General features: G+C 47.3%; 1 protein-coding gene across 4 annotated transcripts in view; it reads right to left on the reverse strand.

The window, feature by feature from the left end:
- Positions 1–10,910, reverse strand: part of ZMAT4 (zinc finger matrin-type 4) — a 172,857-nt gene extending 161,947 nt beyond the window's left edge. For all 4 annotated transcript variants that reach the window (XR_004644626.1, XM_034762023.1, XM_034762021.1 and 1 more), the window contains exon 1: positions 10,778–10,910. The gene's annotated coding sequence lies outside the window, so the exon portion shown is untranslated. The remainder of the gene's footprint in view (positions 1–10,777) is intronic.
- Positions 10,911–20,315: the final 9,405 nt, after the last annotated feature.

Here is a 20,315-nt window from a genome sequence, read left to right on the forward strand (position 1 = left end):
CCAGGCTGGCTGGCCAGGCTGCACCATGCTGAACATACTGCTCATCATACCAAGCTCCTTCAAAACACCCTGTAAGTTTTTGTTTTGTTTACTAGTGCGCAGTCTGTTCACATGTGCTTGGTATATTTCAAACGATGGAGCGTTTGTAGCAGCCTATGCAGCAGGATTTTAATTGGTTGATTAATTTACTGTTTTAAAAGCAGTGGGTGTTAGTTTCCGTTCTATTTCTGGGGTTTCTGACAAGCTGCTCTGGGTGTAGAATATGCACTATTCAGAGCTTTTCCATTTTAACATTGCAGAGCTGGGAGTGTTGGGAGCCAGGAGACATTTGCTGGTTTTTGCATCTGTTGTTGCATTTTTCAGGGTGTTTTTAAACATCCCTGTGTTGTAGGGTGACCAGACAGCAAATGTGAAACATCGGGACAAGGGATGGAGGGTAATAGGAGCCTATATAAGAAAAAGACCCAAAAATCGGGACTGTCCCTATAAAATCAGGACATCTGGTGATCCTACAGTGTGTTGTCCTTTCCCACCAACTGCAAAGTGTCCAGTGTTCTTGGGGGGCAAATCAGACTTTTGCAATAACTGGGAGTAGCAGCTTCTGCCAGTTGTTCCAGCAGAGCTCCCAATTCACTAGGGATTTGCAGCCCTCAATCCATAGCTAGCCTTCAATAATAGACATACTTTTAAAAGTAAACATCACAGAGAGGGGGTTGACACCTCCCCAGCTTCAAGACAAGCTGCTGATATAAACCAGAGTGGTTCATTCATTCTCCCCTGCATCCAAGAATCATTCCACCAATAAATGCTTATTGGCAAAAAGCAGGACCTGGCTTAACCACATTTGATGCCCCATTTCCCTATTAAGAAGTCAGACTAATCTATCTTTGCTTTGGAAAAAAAATTCTTTTAAAAAACCTAATATTTCTCTCTCTCTATGCGCTTTTAAATTAGGTTCTTTAAAATCCTTTGTGAAGCCTCTTGTGTGGATTTCCAGACCTGCTCTCCGTCAGTTCACTGGTGAAATGGATTAAAACAAGTCTTTGAAGTGTCGGCATTTGTGAACTGTTTGGAGACTGGCTCAGCTCTGCACTTTGTCAAGTACTGGAGGGAGGATAAATGCCATTTCCCTCTTGATTTCCCTGTCATCTAGTCTTCTCCCTGCAGACTTAAAGTCATAATAAAGTTGGAGATATACAGTACATCCCCTGGGTTTGAAATGCAGGCCTCTCTCAACTTCCACATGACATGACTGCCTTATATCTTTGCTGGGAGGGCTGCCTCAGGGCTTCCATGTATCCTGTAGATGTATACATACCCTGCAGCCATCATATCCTGTACATGGATCCTGCACCATTTTATCACTTTGGTAGAAAGGCCCGCCTTGCCAGCTCCTTTACTATCAGCACAAAGGCTATGCTGGGCAAAGGATGCACTAACAGAAGAGCTGGGGTTCCTGGATTGGTTCTCCACTTGTGAGGTAACTCCCTTCTCTTCATGTGTCATTATATAATGCCTGCATCCGTAATTTTCACTCCATGCATCTTAAGAAGTGGGGTTTTTTACCCATGAAAGCTTATGCCCAAATAAATCTGTTACCCTTTAAAGTCACTGGACTCTTTGTTGTTTTTGTGGATTGGATGATGTGCCTTTGCTTATGCCTCAAAGCTCAAGGTTATCAAGCAGCATTCTCATAGTACAAGGCATTTCCCCAGCCTACATGGGGCACCAGTGATGTCTCATTATCTTTTTGAGGGAGCCAACCAGCATATGGACAAGGGTGATCCAGTGGATATAGTGTACTTGGACTTTGGGAAAGCCTTTGACAAGGTCCCTCACCAAAGGCTCTTAAGCAAAGCAAGTCATCATAGGATAAGAGGGAAGGTCCTCTCATGGATCAGGAATTGGTTAAAAAATGGTGTCACTTAATCATGCAAATGAAGGACCAATGACATTGAATAGGACCAAGCACAGAATGGCGAGAGGCTTCCCACACTCAGCTCTGCCCACTCACTTGAGTCTGGATGTGCAGCATTTCTGGATCTCTTGAGCAGGACAGTCAGCTCCTTTGAATGCAGGGATTATCTTTACGCTGTGCGCTTAGACTGTGCCTGGCACAATGGGGCTGGGGCCTCTAGGGCCTGCTGCAATAAAACCATCACATGGGTAACATTGTCAACGGTGCCAGGCTCCTAAATGACTTCGGTGCTTTTGAAAATGTTCCCCAATGTTTAGCTGCGTGGCAGGCTTAGTGATACGTATCCACTAGGAACCAGCCTTCGAGCAACAGACCTGGAAGGTAAATTGTGGGATTTGCACCCAGGTCTCGCAAAGTTTGGATATTTCTGAACCCCCCTGTGAAACGCTATACCTTGGAGGAGCATCCTGTAAGCCCCATATTCCTCATCTGTATATAATTGTGATACTGCATATAAAGCATGCCATGTGAGGTATCAGGGGAAAGGTTATGATCTGCTGAAAACCACTGTTGCATATAAATATGTATATCATTAATGCATAGGAAGTTTTGAGAATATGTTGTATGGTTGTCACTAAAATATGCTGTGAGTTGGGGAATCTCCCAAATACTAGATTCTCAGACACAAGGACAAGGGAGTTAACCAGCACCCAGGCGGGTGTCAAACAACTGTCAACAGCCATTGTCCAGCAAGGGAGCTACAATTCAATAACTCACTTGCACAAGGCCACACCTGGCGAATTGCTCAACCTTGGCCCCCAGTCATGCCTGGCTTTGTGTTCTCCAAGCACATGCGACTAAGGGTATAAAACAGAACACAGGGGCCCCATGCTTGGTCTTTTCTCTTCCCCACACCTATGCTGCAAGCAACAAGGATGCTCAGAAGACTGGTGATTTCAACAGAGGAGAGTGGCCCAGGTTTAAGGGAGATTCCTGTATATTAAGGACTGTAAGATCCAGTGGGGTGAGAACATTACTTGATGTAAATACTGTCTAATGTGATAAGGGTTATGGTTTAGACTGCAAACTTATATTTTATTTTATTTTTTGGTAACCACTCTGACTTTTTGCCTATCACTTATAATCACTTAAAATCTATAAACTTGTTTTACTGTTTATCTTTACCAGTGAGTTTGCCTGAAGCACCTGGTAAATCTGCTAGGTTTGCAAAGGCTGGCGTATATCCACTTTCCATTGATGCAGTTGTAAACCAATTAATAAACGTGCATTGCTCAAGAAAGGGTCGTGAGCAGTGCAAGATGGTATATTCTTAGGGTACAAGGCTGGAGCTGGGGGGATTTGGCTGGTGCCTTTCTCTGAGATTCATGAGTAGCTCTGGGCGCTCCACACATGGTTGTACTGAGTAGTAACAGCAACTGGTGGGTTTGCTGCTTGCCACTGGTAAGACATTGTGAGAGAAAACCCAGAATAGGGAGTAAAGAGGACACAGCGGTCCCACAGTCCCAGGCTGCACCCCAGGGTCCTGTCACACACCCCTCGTCAAGCTCTGACATACAGGAGTGTTGGCCAGGAGTCGATGGCTGGAGCCTGAACTGGTAGGAAACCGATTGCATTTTAATGGAGCTAGGCCGCTTTACACCAGCAAAGGTAGGGTTACCATATTTTAAGTGTCCAAAACGAGGACACTCCACGGGCCCCGGCCCCGCCCAACTCCGCCCCTTCCCCACCCCCTCCCCCGCCCCAACTCCACCCCCTCCCCTGGACGCTTCGCCCCCTGCCCCTCCCCCTCACCCGCTTCCCGCGAACATTTGATTCGCGGGAAGCCTGAAGCAGCAGGCAAGCTGGGGCGGGGGGGCGCGGCTCTGGCCCCGGCGTCTCCTGCCCGGCTTGGCTCGGGCCCCGCACCACCGGCCCCGAGCACCGCCGGCCCCGGCCCAGCCCCCGGCCGAGCACCACCCGGCCCGGCCCCGGCCCAGCACCCCTGGCCGGCCCCAGCCCGGCCCCTGGCCGAACACAGACGGCCCCGGGCCCCGCACCGCCAACTCCGGCCCCAGCCGAGCACGCCGCCCCCGGTTCCGCACCGCCGGCCCCGGCGGCTCTGGCCCCGGCCCCCAGCCGAGTGCACCGCCGCCCCCGGCCGAGCACCGCCGGCCCCAGGCCCACACCACCGGCCCCGGTGGCTCCAGCCGAGCACTGCCGGCCCCGGCGGCTCCAGCCCCCGGCCGAGCACCACCGATCCCTCCCTCCCTATTTTCCCGGACATGTCCGGCTTTTTGGGATTTCCTCCCGGACGGGGATTTGAGACCCAAAAAGCCAGACATGTCCCGGACATGTCCGGGAAAATCCGGACGTATGGTAACCCTAGCAAAGAATCTGGCTTTGACACTGGATGTGTTTCCTGGCTCCAGTCACATGACCTGGCTTCAGGTAAACGTGGCTGTACTAAGGTAGCAATCAGCACCTATTGTCTCTGTGCCACTCAGTCCCCAGGTCTTTATAGCAGGTTGTCAGGACTGTACTTAGCTCCCCGGACCCTCTGTGTCACACAGTCACCGCTGGAAATACAGACTTTCTATGGCACTGATCCTGCAGTGCACCGTGTGAGCAGACCCCTGTGCCCCTGCAAAGATCAGAGCGAAACGCTGGCGCTGGCTATCGCGTACCCAGAGCACCGCACCATGCGTACGAATTCGCATGCACTCTAAGTGGAAAGCACAAGAGCCAAACCAGCTGAGCCTGCTTCTTCTCCTGCCAGCACATGAAGCTTCTACAAGATGTTAATATTACACAACAGGCAAGTGTTAATATCAAGAATATTCCTCTCCAACCATCTCTAGTTAATGAAACAAAACAAACTATCTGGAAAAATGCGAACATTACAGTAAAAACAGCAACAAATTAAACACCAATACAATTAGGGAGAGATTAGGCATCGCTCCTCTGGGAGCATTTCAGAGCCCAAGGTCTTTCTCAAAATTTGATCATTCCCAGCAACTTTATTTCCTTCTAATTAATAAATGGGTAAGTACACGGCGTGGTTCCTAGAAGGGAGATGGCTCCCCTGGTCCTCTCTGAACAAGAGCTTTCCGTCCGTGTTTGATAACACAGAAGGGCAGAGTTGGTGGCAAGTAGAAGTGTGCACACCTTCAACTCAGAGAAATCCCACTGTCAGCAGAATGAATGGCAAAGGCTGCGAAAACAGAAGTTCCTACATGAGCGTCTGTTACAAGGTGACTTAAGGGGGAAGGCATCTCATGCTAACATGCAAGAGCCTAACCAAAAGAAGGTCGAGGGGTGACGTGATCACAGTCTGTAAGTCCCTACATGGGGAACAAATATTCAATAACGGGCTCTTCAGAGACCGGTGTGACATGATCCAAGGGCTGGAAACTGAAGCTAGACAAATTCAGCATAAATTTTTAACAGTGAGAGTAATTAAGCGTGGGAACAATTTACCAAGGGCTGTGGTGGATTCTCCATCACTGGACATTTTAAACTCAAGACTGGCTGTTTTTCTGACCGATCTGCTCTAGGAATTACTGTGGGGAAGCTCAATGGCCCATGCGGACAGACCAGGTGCAATGTCTGCTCTTTCTAACCTGCCTTTCCTTGAGCAGGTGAAATACTTTGATCAGAGACTGGCTCTCCCGGACCAGCAGCCACGTACGAGTGAGGAGAGAGCAGCTTCAGTGGCCAAGTTAATTAAGCAAGGCCCATTTGGGGCTAACCCCATTGGCCAGGGCTCGACCACCCACCCAGGGAAGCTCTGCCTGGGAGAGGAGGGACCAGGCTAAGCCTCACTGAATTGAGGGTGACTGGCCTGACAAGCTAGACAAGCACTGCCAAAAAGGCAGAGCCTTTCAGGGCAGCTCTGACCCACCGACAACGGGGACCCACCCTGAGCTGGAGGAGTGACTCCTGTGACTGTTTGTCATTACTGCCCATTGTGCATCCAGAGGCAGGTTCCCACCTAGCACGATGCCGTTTCTGCTCCCCTCCCCTCTGAGGGCCCTTGCAGTATTCATGTTCACCAGCACAATCTGGGAGGCAGAGTGCCGACATCACCTGAGTGACCGTGTGCAGGGAACACATTGATTATGGAGTCAGACTCCTGGGTTGAACATCACCCTTGGAAAACCAGCTCTACTCCGGTCTTAAAGATGCTGAAACAAACTTGCTCCTCCCAAGTGGCACGGACTGGAAGCAACAAGTCCCCTTCCACGTGGATGTAGTCTGAGCTTGTGTTACAGCTCAGAAAAGTAACAACAGTGTGGTACCCAGTCGCACGCTCTGAAGATGTCCCATCACCACCACTTGTGCAGCCAGGCAATGCTCAATGCTTTGGTACAATCACACGTTCTAACCTCATGAAACTCACTTCCCTCTTATTGAAATCCCAGTGTTAGGCCTTGATTCAGGAAAGCATTTAAGCATGTGCTTCACTTTAAGCATGTGCTTAATTCCCCTTGACTTCAGTTTGCTTATATATATGCTTAAAGTTAAGCACCTGCTCAAGTGCTCTCCTGGTTTGTGACCATAATGCAGAAACCCATTATAGAAAGACATCTAAGCAGGGTAAGGATTGGCAGGCCCAGTAGGTCTTTGGGAACAAGTGCTTGCTCCCATTTTATACCAGAATCCCTAGTACTCAACCAGTGCTAGACTGGTGCAGGATGTTTCCAGGTGTGTTCAGCTCCCAGAGGTACATTTCAGGAGCACTACCTGGCACAGCTGCCCTTGGTCACTGGAGCTGTCTCCATGTTGAGAATAATTGTAGACAAAATCACTTTGTGCAATCGAGGGTGAGAACATGTCGAGTGCTCTCCTGATCTCAGGGTCGTTTCTCTGACATGTGACCTGCGTGGCTGGTGCATTTTGTTACTGCACGATGTCTGGAAATACTGGTTCAAGGCCTCCTAAAGTCCTTTCTCGCCACAAACTAGCTGCATCCCTCCGTTACAGCAGCATGCAGCCCTTTGAATAGGGAGAATCTGGTTTGTAGCCTCCAAAATCCATCTGAATCCCACTGAGCTCGCTGGAGCACCAAGGAGATGCCCTGAAAAGCCCTAGAGAAAACTTAAATGAAGGGGACAAAGATACTAAGTTACATGGAGCCAAAGCATCTCCTGAGTTGCACCCACGCTGTGCCCAAAAGTCCTGGCATGCGACCGGGTCCTCTTCAACTTCCCTTAGTGGATGATAAAGGATAAAAAGGAATAAAATAAATATTCAGATCGGAGAAAAAGATTCTTTAACCCAGGTGAGAAAACTTCAGCCTTCTGTTCGTTATGCTGCGGCCCTTCCTGTCAGTAATCTACATGCCTATTAATCAATGTGCCCAGCCACTGCACCTGTCAGCAAGGGGGGGTCTTCACACTTTGCAAATATTAATTAAGACTCCATCCCCTTCCCCCCGTTAGGTAGCACCCTGTGTAGAACTGTACCCATTACACAGAGGGGGAAATTGAGGCATTGCAAGTTAGGACCAAAGTCTTCAAACTTGGCTAGTTCTAGTCAGGCCTCTAAATCCTTAATTAGGCTCACAGTAACTGGGCTGATTTTCACAGGTGCTGAGCACTCATGACACCGCTGGATCTCAGGCCTCATTTTTATTTAGAGCCTGCAATGGGGTTTCCACTCACCACCAGGGCACCTCCTTGTGTCTAGGTTTGGGAAAGTGGCTCTCACAACACCAGGTGCCCCCTCCTGCTGTCTGCTCCCTCTGCGACCATCTCTCTTCAGGGAACTTGGCTTTATAGTGCTGGCCCAGCCCTCCCCCAGCCGGGCTTCACACTCAGTTAACCCTGGCCTTCCTCTCAGGTGACTCGAGGTGCCCATTTGGCCACTCGGGACCTCATTAATCCTGCCAGGGCTCTGTGGGGTGCACACCCCATCACAGAGTTTAACTATCAGAGTTTTGGTACCAAACGTTGGACACCCAAGTGTGACAGTCTGGGACATGGTGACCACAGACAAAAATAGAACCCAGGAGTCCTAATTCCCTAACCCCTGGACCATACACACTGTCCTCTATACCCTCAAAAGAACTCCTGGCCAGTTTAAATTAAATACCCTGCCTTCCTGGAGTCCTCCTGACCCTGAAAGTATTTAATAATGGAAACAAAACCTAAATAGAAATTAATGCACTACAAAAGGCTCCAGTTTGCTTGTTACACAAGGACGAACCTTTAAAAAAATTATGTCTATGATGATCATCTACATTTGACCATTGCACTTTGGTTGGGGGAGGAGGGAGGTGGTAGTTTAAATCAGCCAGAGTCCTGCAGGCAGGGATGACAACTTCACAGCGGGTTCACAGAGAGATTGGTAGAGGGTACAGAGGAATGAGGGGCCATTAATCTTTCCGGGTGAATCTCTGGGGCCAGCAGGCAGGATGGAAGCAGTTTAGCATAACACAGGGCTGTAAAACCATCCTGAGAGAACACTGGTGGTGGTGGTGGTAGGATGCTACGTCGGCAGGGTCCATTTGGCTGGGCCAATTCCATTATTAGCTGGAAGCAGCAAACTACACCTGATCCCAGGAAGTATTAATAACACTCCTGTTTATAGACAGCACAGCTCTCTTTTCAGGTGGGTTAATCAACAGAGAAAAACCAGTTACAAATAAACAGGATCAGGAGATGTTATCAGGACTAGCTGTCTGCCCCATGTGCTAGGAGGGGAGCACGCTGTGTTCAGTACACTGGTGAGACTGTACCCGCCACACTGTGTCGTATCCGGCCACTTTGTTAATCCGGAGTCCAGGGAAGGCCAGAAATGACCAAGGGGTGGGACGGTTTGAGTTGAGGAAATATTAGACATAAATATGCCTATAGCTAAGACAAGTGACTGCTGAGTTGGAGGAAGGTGTGTGCAGAGGTGAGGTGCAAATGTCTGAGCAGGAGGGATTGAAAGGCGAGTAGGACTGATCACATGAGACTAAGAGGAGGGAAATACAAGTCTGATTACCAGGACCAGCTCCCTGATGGTGAGAAAGTTCAGACTTCAGGGATGTCTCCCAAGGGAAGTGGTGGAAGCCCTGCGACCTGGGACACCGAACACAGACCTAGTACATGCACTACAGGGACTGCTGCAGGGGATAGCTTTCCAGCTCCGCTTTCTCTGACCCTGCCCTGCTATTTACTATTTTTAACAATGATTTATTGTTTTTACTATTTCCAATAAAACGAGGGAGAGATCCATTTTTCACTTTCAGAGGCTCCTCTCTTCCCCTTCCCCCATCCCCTTGCTATAGAGAATGAGTCATTGTCTGCGAACCTTTTTCAAAACAGCTCTTCGAAAATTCTGTATCAAATCACAAGCATTTCTAGTCCACGAGCCAGCACAGGGGAGCTGGGAGCAGAAGCCCTAGGATGCTGTTGATCTGCTGCATGAAAACAAAGAGCCTTAAAGCAGGAATCCTTCTGCTTGGCATAAATCTTTTACCCCACTGTCCCTTGTCTAGAAACTCATTTAGTGCCCATCAAGTGGGGACACAGGGGGCCTGTGAGCTCATTATGTGCTTTAAAGCCCTGTTTGTGTCTGGAATTGTATTTCAGGGCTGGCTGTTTTGTTTTGCAGACAGATAACACGTGTTCATGGGAGAGTCAGCTGCATAGTCACACACAGAAAGGGCAAACTGCAGATTTTTAACTGCCACAGCGCAGCTTTACAAAACACGCTCCTACCTGAGCCCATGCGCTATGTCACTCCAGCATCGGAGGAGGGAGGGCACCGGCCTGTGGGTAAGGTTGAGGACACATTTACACTCGGGATGACTGGCCATGGATCAGGTCGGGTATTTTCATTCAGTGGAGACAGATCACCAACAATTCCAATGTCTCATCAGAATCAAATGTTTTGCTCAACCTGAACCAGCTTGTACTATCCAAGGATTTGGCTTTTGTTTCATACTCTCACATACAGATTAATACGGTGAAATGCATGCGGTCAGCCCCAATGAGCCATTAATTCCGCTCACTTCCACTAGCATGACAACCTGTAAAGACCTGGAGTTGCTTTCACAACACTGGTCTTTGCAACCTGAGCTGCTGTGATGAGTTTGGTCAGAACTGCCCCATGGAAAGGCAGCTCCAATCTTTACAGGAACGACAGGATTTCTAGAAATGTGCCTTCACTTTATCGAACCAGCGCCAGGTTGGAAAGTTTTCCAGACTTGACTGCAATGGGGAGAACTAAGTTATTTTCCTACAGGTACCAGCATTGGCTTTCAAGACTCATGGCCCTCGGAACGTAACTTCCCGTGGTGTTTGGGTCAACCTAGAGGAGTCAATCTGGTGAAAGTCTCTGCAGCTGGTAGGCTGGTCTGACTCTGAGGCCTTTGAAGCCTTCAGCCCCCGATTAACCAACAAAATGTGATGCTTATTAACAATACCGGGGGAAGTATTTTAAAGGCTGACAGGGAGAAGAGGGGTGGGTAATACTGATAATGTATTCTGGTCCCCTGCTACCCACTCCTGCAGGTATGATGGCGTATGTACTACCTACACACACCTGGCACAGAATCCTCAGTAGTCCAATGGCTGGTTCAAGAATCCTTCCCCCATTTATACACACACACACACACACACACACACACACACCTTGCAGCTCTCCATGCAATAGATACCGTGGCACAGGTACACACAAGGACCCTGAAATAACAGCAATATAAACAAACCTGGTTCCTGAGCCTGAGAAGTTTATGAAACCATCTTCCTCCCTTCACACAAACAAACATTCTGCTATTAAACAGCTCTGATTTCCCCATAAACTTTTCTAACGACAAGCTAGACAGATTCAAACAACAAGCAAAACAAGGAGGGATGCGGGCAGTACCTTTCTATTGCTGGCTGGGCTGGCGCTAGAGGATAACAGAGCTGTTCCAGTGATGCTGCTGAGATAGAAGCACTCTGGAGTTACGATTACAGCTTTCCCCGCTCTGCGACCAGATCTTTCAGCAGCCCAGACCCACTGTGCTGGAAATGCACTTAGTAATTATCTGCAAGAGACCAGGCTCCGCCCCCCAACAGCTCTGATTGGTCCTCTGGCCCTGTGTAAGTCTGCATTGGTTTCAGTCAATCTACTATTATCCAGAGCCTCAAAAGAACTGAATTTTATGTCCCACGTATAAGGGGTATTGGGGTGAGCGTGACAGGGTCGAGGCGGGGGGAGGGGAGAACAGACTGACTCGGGCAGAGCAGAGACTAAGTCAAAAGCACCTTGAAATTATATTTCTTATGGTGTTAGTAAAAGGATGTATGAGTCTGATTTGAAGGGTACAGACTGGGATGGGTATCATAGAATCATAGAAGTGTAGGACTGGAAGGGACCTGGAGAGGTTGTCTGGTCCTATCCCCGGCACTCATGGCAGGACTACGTATTATCTAGACCATCCCTGACAGGTGTTTGTCTAACCTGCTCTTAACCACCCTGACAGTTCAGGTAGTTATCAAAGTGCTAAACCATCCAGTGCTTAACCACTCAGACAGGGTAGTTATCAAAGGCTGGGAAAGGAGGAGCAGAGTTACTTCCAGCTGCAGACAATACAGATGACGCACTTATTCTGATAGATGGAGTTTACTGTAGAAAGCAGGTCTTACATCCCAGCTGCGCCCAGCTGCAAGCCAGGTCAGGGCCCCATTGTGCTAAGCACATACAGTAAGTGACAATCCCCACCCCGAAGAGTCTCCAGTCTAACAGACATGAATTTGGCTGGACTGGCAGGGGGAGAGACAGGATAACAAAAGTAATAGGACGTGCTCCATTCTTTGCCAGGTGGGAGCAGCAATCACAATTCATTACATGCCCAGCCATCATCAGCTGGCTGCTTACCAGATGCGTCCTGGTTGCAGTGAGGTATGAGGGGTTGCTTGGAAGATAGGGTGGTGGCTTTATGGATCACACACACACACACACACTCACATATAAATCATTCACAGGCTGTGTTGTTATAATAACTGCAATGTATAAGGTTGTCTGAAGGCTGTTCCCATATGGTGTATATCTACATTATACACTCACACTATGCATATAAACAGAGAAAGAAAAAATACTAGTCCCTACTACAGCATACAACGGACACTATTAGTAATGGGAGAAGTCTGTCGTAGCACCCCTGGGTCCCATGCTTCCCAATTCTAGGAGGACAGTCGCCACTCAAGGAGCTCACACCCCAAGAAGAGACAGCCAAACAGACAGAGGAAGGGGGACAATAGCAGGCTATTTAAATACAAGACAATGTGACTCACTGTAGGCAGCATGGCAGAAGTGGGTCACTCTGGACAGCATGGGGGCTGCCTGGACAAGTTTAGGGAGCTCATACCGTGCCTAGGGAACCATGTGGAAGAAGACAAAGATGGTTGTGCAATAAGCTGACAAACAGGTGCACCAGGCTGGGAGCACTGGCAGAACAATCGGCACTTGAAGCTTGACGGAGGATGGATAGGTAGGGTGGTGCAGAGTTCTGTTGAACTTGCTTAGGGTGAGGTTATCAATATGCCATTGCACACATGTCCACCACTGGACAAACAACAGAACATGTTAAACCAAAAAAAAAAATAGCATCTGAGAGCAATTAAAAATTTGTTAAAGGAGAAACATTTTTGTCATCTAAGTCCAGAAGTGAGGGCAGCATGACTCTGTGGCACAATCCAGTGATTGTACACAAATTCCTGAACCCGAGTGCTTACAACACAGCTCTAGAGTAAGAAAAGAGAACTCCCATTTGTCATTTCTCTGCCCTAATGCTCTCATGTTATTAGGGCTATTTGAACGAGATGAAATCAAGGACATGCCATGCCCCTCCACCAGCTCAAAACCCCAAATGTGCATCAGGATGGGATAGAATCATTGTCACACAAACCCCCAGGAGAACCTGAGGAGAGAGATTCACTTCGGGAACGTCTCCTAAACGTCAGCTGTTCATGTGATGCTTTGCTGGACCAATCAGTTTGGAAACGGGGATCGGTATCTCTCCACTCAGGATTTCCTAGCTGTAGCCAGGCTGGCATACTCTGACCACAGCCTTCACAGGGGGAATTTGGCATTTCCTCTGCCATGTGAATCCAGGGCAGACAGAGAGCTATAAAACCGGAAAGCAACAAAAGGTGACAGGGACTTTTACAGACCTTGGCAACAGCTTTAGGGTCACTCTGCATTTACGGTCGCAGTTTGGGCCAGGTCTTTGTTTACCTGGACTGGTTCACCCTGCCCCATGAGCCCTGCTATTCCTTGCTCCAGAATCTCAGGGACATGCTGGCTTAGGGAGTCCAGGCTAGGAAGCCCTTTCCAATCTTGTCCTCACCCACAACTATTTCACATTTGGGGACAATGTATACCTTCAAGTCAACGGCACTGCTATGGGTACACGCATGGCCCAACCGTATGCCAACATTTTTATGGCTGACTTAGAACAACGCTTCCTTAGCTCTCGTCCCTTAATGCCCCTTCTCTACTTGCACTACATTGATGACATCTTCATCATCTGGACCCATGGAAAAGAAGCCCATGAGGAATTCCACCATGATTTCAACAATTTCCATCTCACCAGTCCACTTCCTGGACACTACAGTACTAATAAGCGATGGTCACATAAACACCACCCTATACCGGAAATCTACTGACCACTATACTTACCTACATGCCTCCAGCTTTCATCCAAACCACACCACACAATCCATTGTCTACAGCCAAGCTCTAAGCTACAACCGCATTTGCTCCAACCCCTCAGACAGAGACAAACACCTACAAGATCTCTATCAAGCATTCTTACAACTACAATACCCACCTGCTGTACTGAAGAAACAGTTGACAGAGCCGTAAGAGTACCCAGAAGTCACCTACTACAGGACAGGCCCAACAAAGAAAGTAACAGAATGCTGCTAGCCGTCACCTTCAGCCCCCAACTAAAACCTCTCCAGAGCCTCATCAAGGATCTACAACCTATCCTGAAAGATGATCCCTCACTCTCACAGATCTTGGGAGACAGGCCAGTCCTCACTTACAGACAGCCCCCCAACCTGAAGCAAATACTCACCAGCAACCACACAACAAAAACACTAACCCAGGAACCTATCCTTGCAACAAAGCCCAATGCCAACTCTGTCCAAATATCTATCAAGGGACAACATCATAGGACCGAATCACATCAGCCATACTATTAGAGGCTCATTCACCTACACATCTACCAATGTGATATATGCCATCATGTGCCAGCAATGCCCCTCTGCCATGTACATTGGCCAAACCAGACAGTCTCTACACAAAACAATAAAATGGACACAAATCAGACATCAAGAATTATAACATTCAAAAACTAGTCGGAGAACACTTCAACCTCCCTGGTCACTGACCTAAAGTGGCAATTCTTCAACAAAAAAACTTCAAAACCAGACTCCAATGAGAAACTGCAGAACTGGAATTAATTTGCAAACTGGACACCATTAAATTAGGCTTGAATAAAGACTGGGAGTGAATGAATCATTACACAAACTAAACTATTTCCCCATGCTAATTTTCCCCTACTGTTACTCACACCTTCTTGTCAACTGTTTGAAATGAGCCACCCTGATTATCACTACAAAACATTTTTTTCTCCTGCTGATAATAGCCCACCTTAATCGATTAGTCTCATAAGAGTTGGTATAGCAACACCCATTTTTTCATGTTCTCTGTATATATATCTTCCTACTGTATTTTCCTCTGCATGCATCTGATGAAGTGGGCTTTAGCCCACAAAAGCTTATGCCCAAATAAATTTGTCTCTAAGGTGCCACAAGTACTCCTCATTCTTTTTGCTGATACAGACTAACACGGCTACCCCTCTGAAACCTGTTTCCAATCTCTGTCCTTCTGGCTTGCAGAGCAGTAGCTTTCCCAGCAGCACAATAAGGGGCTCATCTCAAGGGCTGTATTATTCACTGAATAGGCTGACAGGATGCAAACACTTACCTCAGTCCCATTATACGCTAGAAAGTAGGGAACAGAAAGTTTTTATTCTCTGTAATTCCCTTGCTGCTGTAGCTGTCAGGCAGCTGGTGTTTGTCTCTATTTATCCTCACACAAGGACAGCGGCTTTAGAGTGCCCATTCCAGGGGGCTCTGTAATATATTTACAAATGAACCAAACACAAACAAAACTAAAGCACTAGCCAAAGGCCAGAAAGCCTCCCGTGCTGTTTTGCAGCTCACTATGTTCTGGCTATTATGGATTGCCTTGGATAGCAGCACTCCTCCCCTTCTCCCTTGAAAGCTCTGCTGTCCGACATACAGCACGGACCACACCAAGAGCCTCCAAACTGATCTTAGCTGCCATGATGGAGACCAGGGAGTGGAGCAGGGTGAGTCCCAGAGCATTCAGCTCTTGGGAGCACACAGGAAGTCAGGGCACAGACTGGAGCACAAGTGTCATGCTTGAGGCAGCTTTCCTCACTCCGGAGATGGGCAGAATCTGAAGCTTCCAGCCTGGCCTGAAGTACAGTGCATTGCTATAGACTAGTTGGAAGCTGAAACAACCCTGGCCAGCTGTTGCAAATCCGCAAAAGAGAGGAATGGCTGCAGCCCTGGTTGGCTGTCATTGAGAAACACTGCTGTCATCTGAGAACCCATGACCAGCAACAAGTCCAGTAGGATCCTAGTCCCCCAGACACCCTCATTTGATGATGCAGAGAAGGCAGTGCTTGTACCTCTTTCAACGAGTATCATTCCCATCTTCTCTGGGCTGAGTCGCAGCCCGTTCGCTTTTCATGTCTACCTGGCACCAAAGGAGAGAACGTGCTTTACCTTCAAGATAAACTGAGGCCACACGAACTACACAGCCCAGAAATGCAGTTAGGAGAGTGGATACAAAATGCTTGAAAAAACAATGAGGAGTCCTTGTGGCACCTTAGAGACTAACAAATTTATTTGGGCATAAGCTTTCATGGGATATAACCCACTTCATCAGATGCATGGAGTGGAAAATACAGTAGGCAGGTATAAATATACAGCACATGAAAAGATGGGAGTTGCCTTACCAAGTGAGGGGTCAGTGCTAACGAGGCCAATTCAATTAGGGTGGATGTGGCCCATTCCCAACAGCTGACAAGAAGGGGTGAATATCAACAGAGGGAAAATTATTTTTTTGTAGTGACCCAGCCACTCCCAGTCTTTATTCAGGCCTAATTTGATGGTGTCAAGTTTGCAAATTAATTCCAGTTCTGCAGTGTCTCTTTGAAGCTTTTTTGTTGAAGAATGGACACTTTTAAATCTGTTATTGTCCAGGGAGGTTGAAGTGTTCTCCTACTGTTTTTTGAATGTTACGATTCCTGATGTCAGATTTGTGTCCATTTATTCTTTTACGCAGAGACTGTTCGGTTTGGCCAATGTACATGGCAGAGGGGCATTGCTGGCACATGATGGCATATATCACATTGGTAGATGTGCAGGTGAATGAGCCCCTGATGGTGTGGCTGATGTGGTTGGGTCCTATGATGATGTCCCCTGAATAGATATGTGGACAGAGTTGGCAACGGGGTTTGTTTCAGGGGTTGGTTCCTGGGTTAGTGTTTCTGTTGTGGTGTGTGTAGTTGCTGGTGAGTATTTGCTTCAGGTTGGGGGGCTGTCTGTAAGCGAGGACTGGCCAGCTTGGTCTTTCTGCACTTCAGAGCTGAAGACACAGAGCTGTAGCTCCTTGAAATTGGAAGGTTTTAGGTACAGCAACATCCACCATTCCTGGGACAGCAGATGGTCCCCCAACCAGGTGACCAAATAGGAGAGCATTTCAAACTCCTTCCCCCACAACTGGAGCCTCATCTGCTTTAATCAGACACTGCATGTGTTTGGTTTTGTGATGAGAATTACAGAGGTGAGGATGGGTCCTCTAAACTTTTGTTTATTCCAGCGCCTTCTCAGATGCTCATAAATATTCTCTTTGATGGCATAATAATTCCTTTTGTGTTCCATAGACACATTACTTTGGTGAGTTCAAAAATACATTTTTTGAAGTATTGAAATTCCACTACTGTTTTGATTTGTATGTTAAATGAGAGCTCTCCAGATAGTCACTATTAATATGATTATTTACTTGGAGAGCATCATCATTCATTTCTGTACCAACTGTGTTTTGTAAAATACCACTTCTGCTAGCAGGGCTAGACAAAGTAATCCATTACGGCTGAACAGAGGCTTGTTAGCTCACTATTTTAGAGAATTTAGGGACTGGAGGAGTTCTATGCTGTTTGGATGAATTCATTCACTCGGTTTAAAAGTGCTATTTCTGAATCATATACAAGGTTGTAGTCAGTAACATCAAATATCACCTTCTTGGGATCCCTGCTAACCATGGTTACTACATAACTTAATAAATTGGTGTTTTGGTTTATTTTAGTGTTTATGCATCTCTTTCCACTACACTTTGAAAAGTCTTTATTAAACCCCAACTGGTGTCCTGTCCAGGGAGTGAGAGACACGTGATGGGACAAGGAACAAGGCATTGATTAAAAATAAGAAATAATGAAAGGCGTGTCTGGGGCATCTCTGAGGAAGATGCCAGTACCAGTATGGCAAAAAACTTTTGTTAGCAGCATTCCCTGGAGACACCACTGGGTGGATGATACATCTTTTCAGAAGCCCCCACCCAGCCATGTTGCCTCGGCAGGGCAGTGAAGTGGAAGAGTCCCATTAACACAGGGCTGAAAAACTAATGAAGATGCTTAAACCACAAATATTGTATTTCAAGAAAGGACTTACACACGAGTTAGGTGCAAACACACACACACACTCACACACACTTTAACTGTAGGGGGAAGGTTAGAAATGTCACAGATTAAGGAAAAGACAATGGACAACAGCACAATAGCTCAGGGGCCAATGCACCAGTGTGTTGCTGCTGTGCCTGTTATTGCTTTGGGGGGAGTAATCAATGGGCAGGGTGTGCCTATGCCTGGATAGTTACTGCCTGCGATAGATTTGATAGAAATTCCCAGGAGAAAGTCAGTTCATCTGGGTTATTCTCTCGTCTCCATCAGACCTGCTGAGGGCATCTCCTACTTCCCTTCCCTTAAAGGGGGGGAGTGTGTCTTGGACAGGGGTGTGACGTTGTGCAGTCTATATGGTTTTATAAAAACTTGATAATAAGTCAATATAATGTAACTGAGATAGTTTTAGAGAAAATACGGTAATAAGTGAATGTAAGTAACTGGGATATGCCTCATGCAAAAGGTCTCTTGTAAGGTATCATTACAAATCTTATAATCTACTGAGTATGATCATCTGATTTGTATAAATGTACCACTCTTCTATCTAAAACTAGAAATATAAAATGTAATTCTGAGGGCCTATTGTAATTGTGTAAAGTGTGGGCCATTAATGATGGTTTGGAATCTTGATGACTCCCATTGTCTGCAGATGGCTGTATTTACCTGTGAGTCTTCCTGTATATGTGTGTGCTGGCAAGTGAGTAATGAAGTCTTGCAGTGACATGTGATCATGTCACCTGAACTGGAATCCATCTTTAACCTGGTGCTTTTCCAGTGGGGGGGGGGGGTGGAAACCCAGAGAGACAAAGAGTTCCCGCCTTATGCAAAAGATATATAAAGGGGGGAAGAGAACAGAGAGGGGGAGGAGCCATCATGAAGAATCCCCTAGCTACCACCTGAGCTGCAACAAGAGCTGTATCAGGGGAAAGAATTGTGCCCAGGCCTGGAAGATGTCCAGTCTGAGAAAAACTTACTGAAACATCTCTGAGGGTGAGATTATCTGTATTCAGTGTGATTAGGCATAGATTTGCGCATTTTATTTTATTTTGCTTGGTGACTTACTTTGTTCTGTCTGTTACTACTTTGAACCACTTAAATCCTACTGTCTGTATTTAATAAAATCGCTTTCTATTTAGTAATTCACTCAGAGTATGTATTAATACCTGGGGGAGCAAACAACTGTGCATATCTCTCTATCAGTGTTATAGAGGGCGAACAATTTATGAGTTTGCCCTGCATAAGCTTTATGCAGGGTAAAACGGATTTATCTGGGTTTAGACCCCATTGGGAGTTGGGCATCTGAGTGCTAAAGACAAGCACACTACTGCGAGCTGTTTTCAGGTAAACTTGCAGCTTTCGGACAGGAGATTCAGACCCTGGGTCTGTGTCTGGAGCCAGACGGGAGTGTCCGGCTCAGCAAGACAGGGTGCTGGAGTCCTGAGCTGGCAGGGAAAACAGAAGCAGGGGTAGTCTTTGCACATCTGGTGGCAGCTCCCAAGGGGGTTTCTGTGATCCAACCCGTCACAAGGGGTTCTCAACCTTTTTCTTTCTGAGACCCCCCACCCCACCCCCCAACATTCTATAAAAACTCCACCGCCCAGCTGTGCCACAACTGTTTTTCTGCATCGAAAAGCCAGGGCTGGCGTTAAGAGGTAGCAAGCCGGGCAATTGCCTGGTGTCCCATGCCACAGGCAGCACTGTGAAGCTAAGTTGCTCAGGCTTTGGCTTCAGCCCTGGGTGGTGGGGCTCAGGGCCCCGGGCTGCAGTCCTGTGCGGCAAGGCTTCAGCTTTCTTCCCTGGGCCCTACCGATTTTAATGCCAGCCATGTTTGGCGGCCCCCCTGAAACCTGCTTGCAACCCCCTCAGAGGCCCCGATCCCCTGGTTGAGAACCACTGGTCTAGGAGAGCTCTTTTAAAGGTGCTCATTGCTACTAAAGCCCATAAAGCAACGTAGCCCCTAGGGACGCTGGAGGATATTTAGCAGCGTTTTCAGTTTTCATACTGGAATGCACAAAAAAGCCTTTACTCCTGCCCTCTTGCTGCCAGGTAAATCTGTAGCTGCTTCATTCCCTGCCCTCCTAAAGCACTTGAGTAATCAAGGTTAACCTACACCCCCCACCTGCATTCTGGCAAACAGGCTCATCGGTCAGAGTATGAGAGAAATGTTGTCTATCAGGCAATCTTTTCTCTTGCAAACAAGGTGTTACATAAATAAGTGAGTAATAGCAAATTACTGACTGGAAGCTGGGTTTGAAGCTTTCCAAGGATTCACGGCTGAGCTGTAACTGATGGTTATGACAACGTGGGAGCACTTAGGTTTCCTAACAAAAAGTGAATCTAGGAACTTCAAGTTTATTTAGTGTAATTGTTTTTTATTAAATATGCCTCACTGACCATTCCAGAGAGCTTGGCCAGGGCAAGAGCAGCTGTCTGCTCCTGTCTCCTGCACCTGCTTGTTAACACTGCTATCCTTAGACGGGGGCAGGAGAAGGCAGGGAAAGGAAAGTGCAGAAATCTCTTTAATACAGCCCTCCCCCCAAACACTGGGAAAAGACTGTCTGAAATGGAAAGACTGCTGGCAGGCTGCTTGACAGCAGTTTTACAAACTATTTGAGCTGTTCTACTTCATGATCCAGCTTG

The sequence above is a fragment of the Trachemys scripta genome, chromosome 2 (assembly GCF_013100865.1).
Source record: "Trachemys scripta elegans isolate TJP31775 chromosome 2, CAS_Tse_1.0, whole genome shotgun sequence".
Lineage (NCBI taxonomy): Eukaryota > Metazoa > Chordata > Testudines > Emydidae > Trachemys > Trachemys scripta.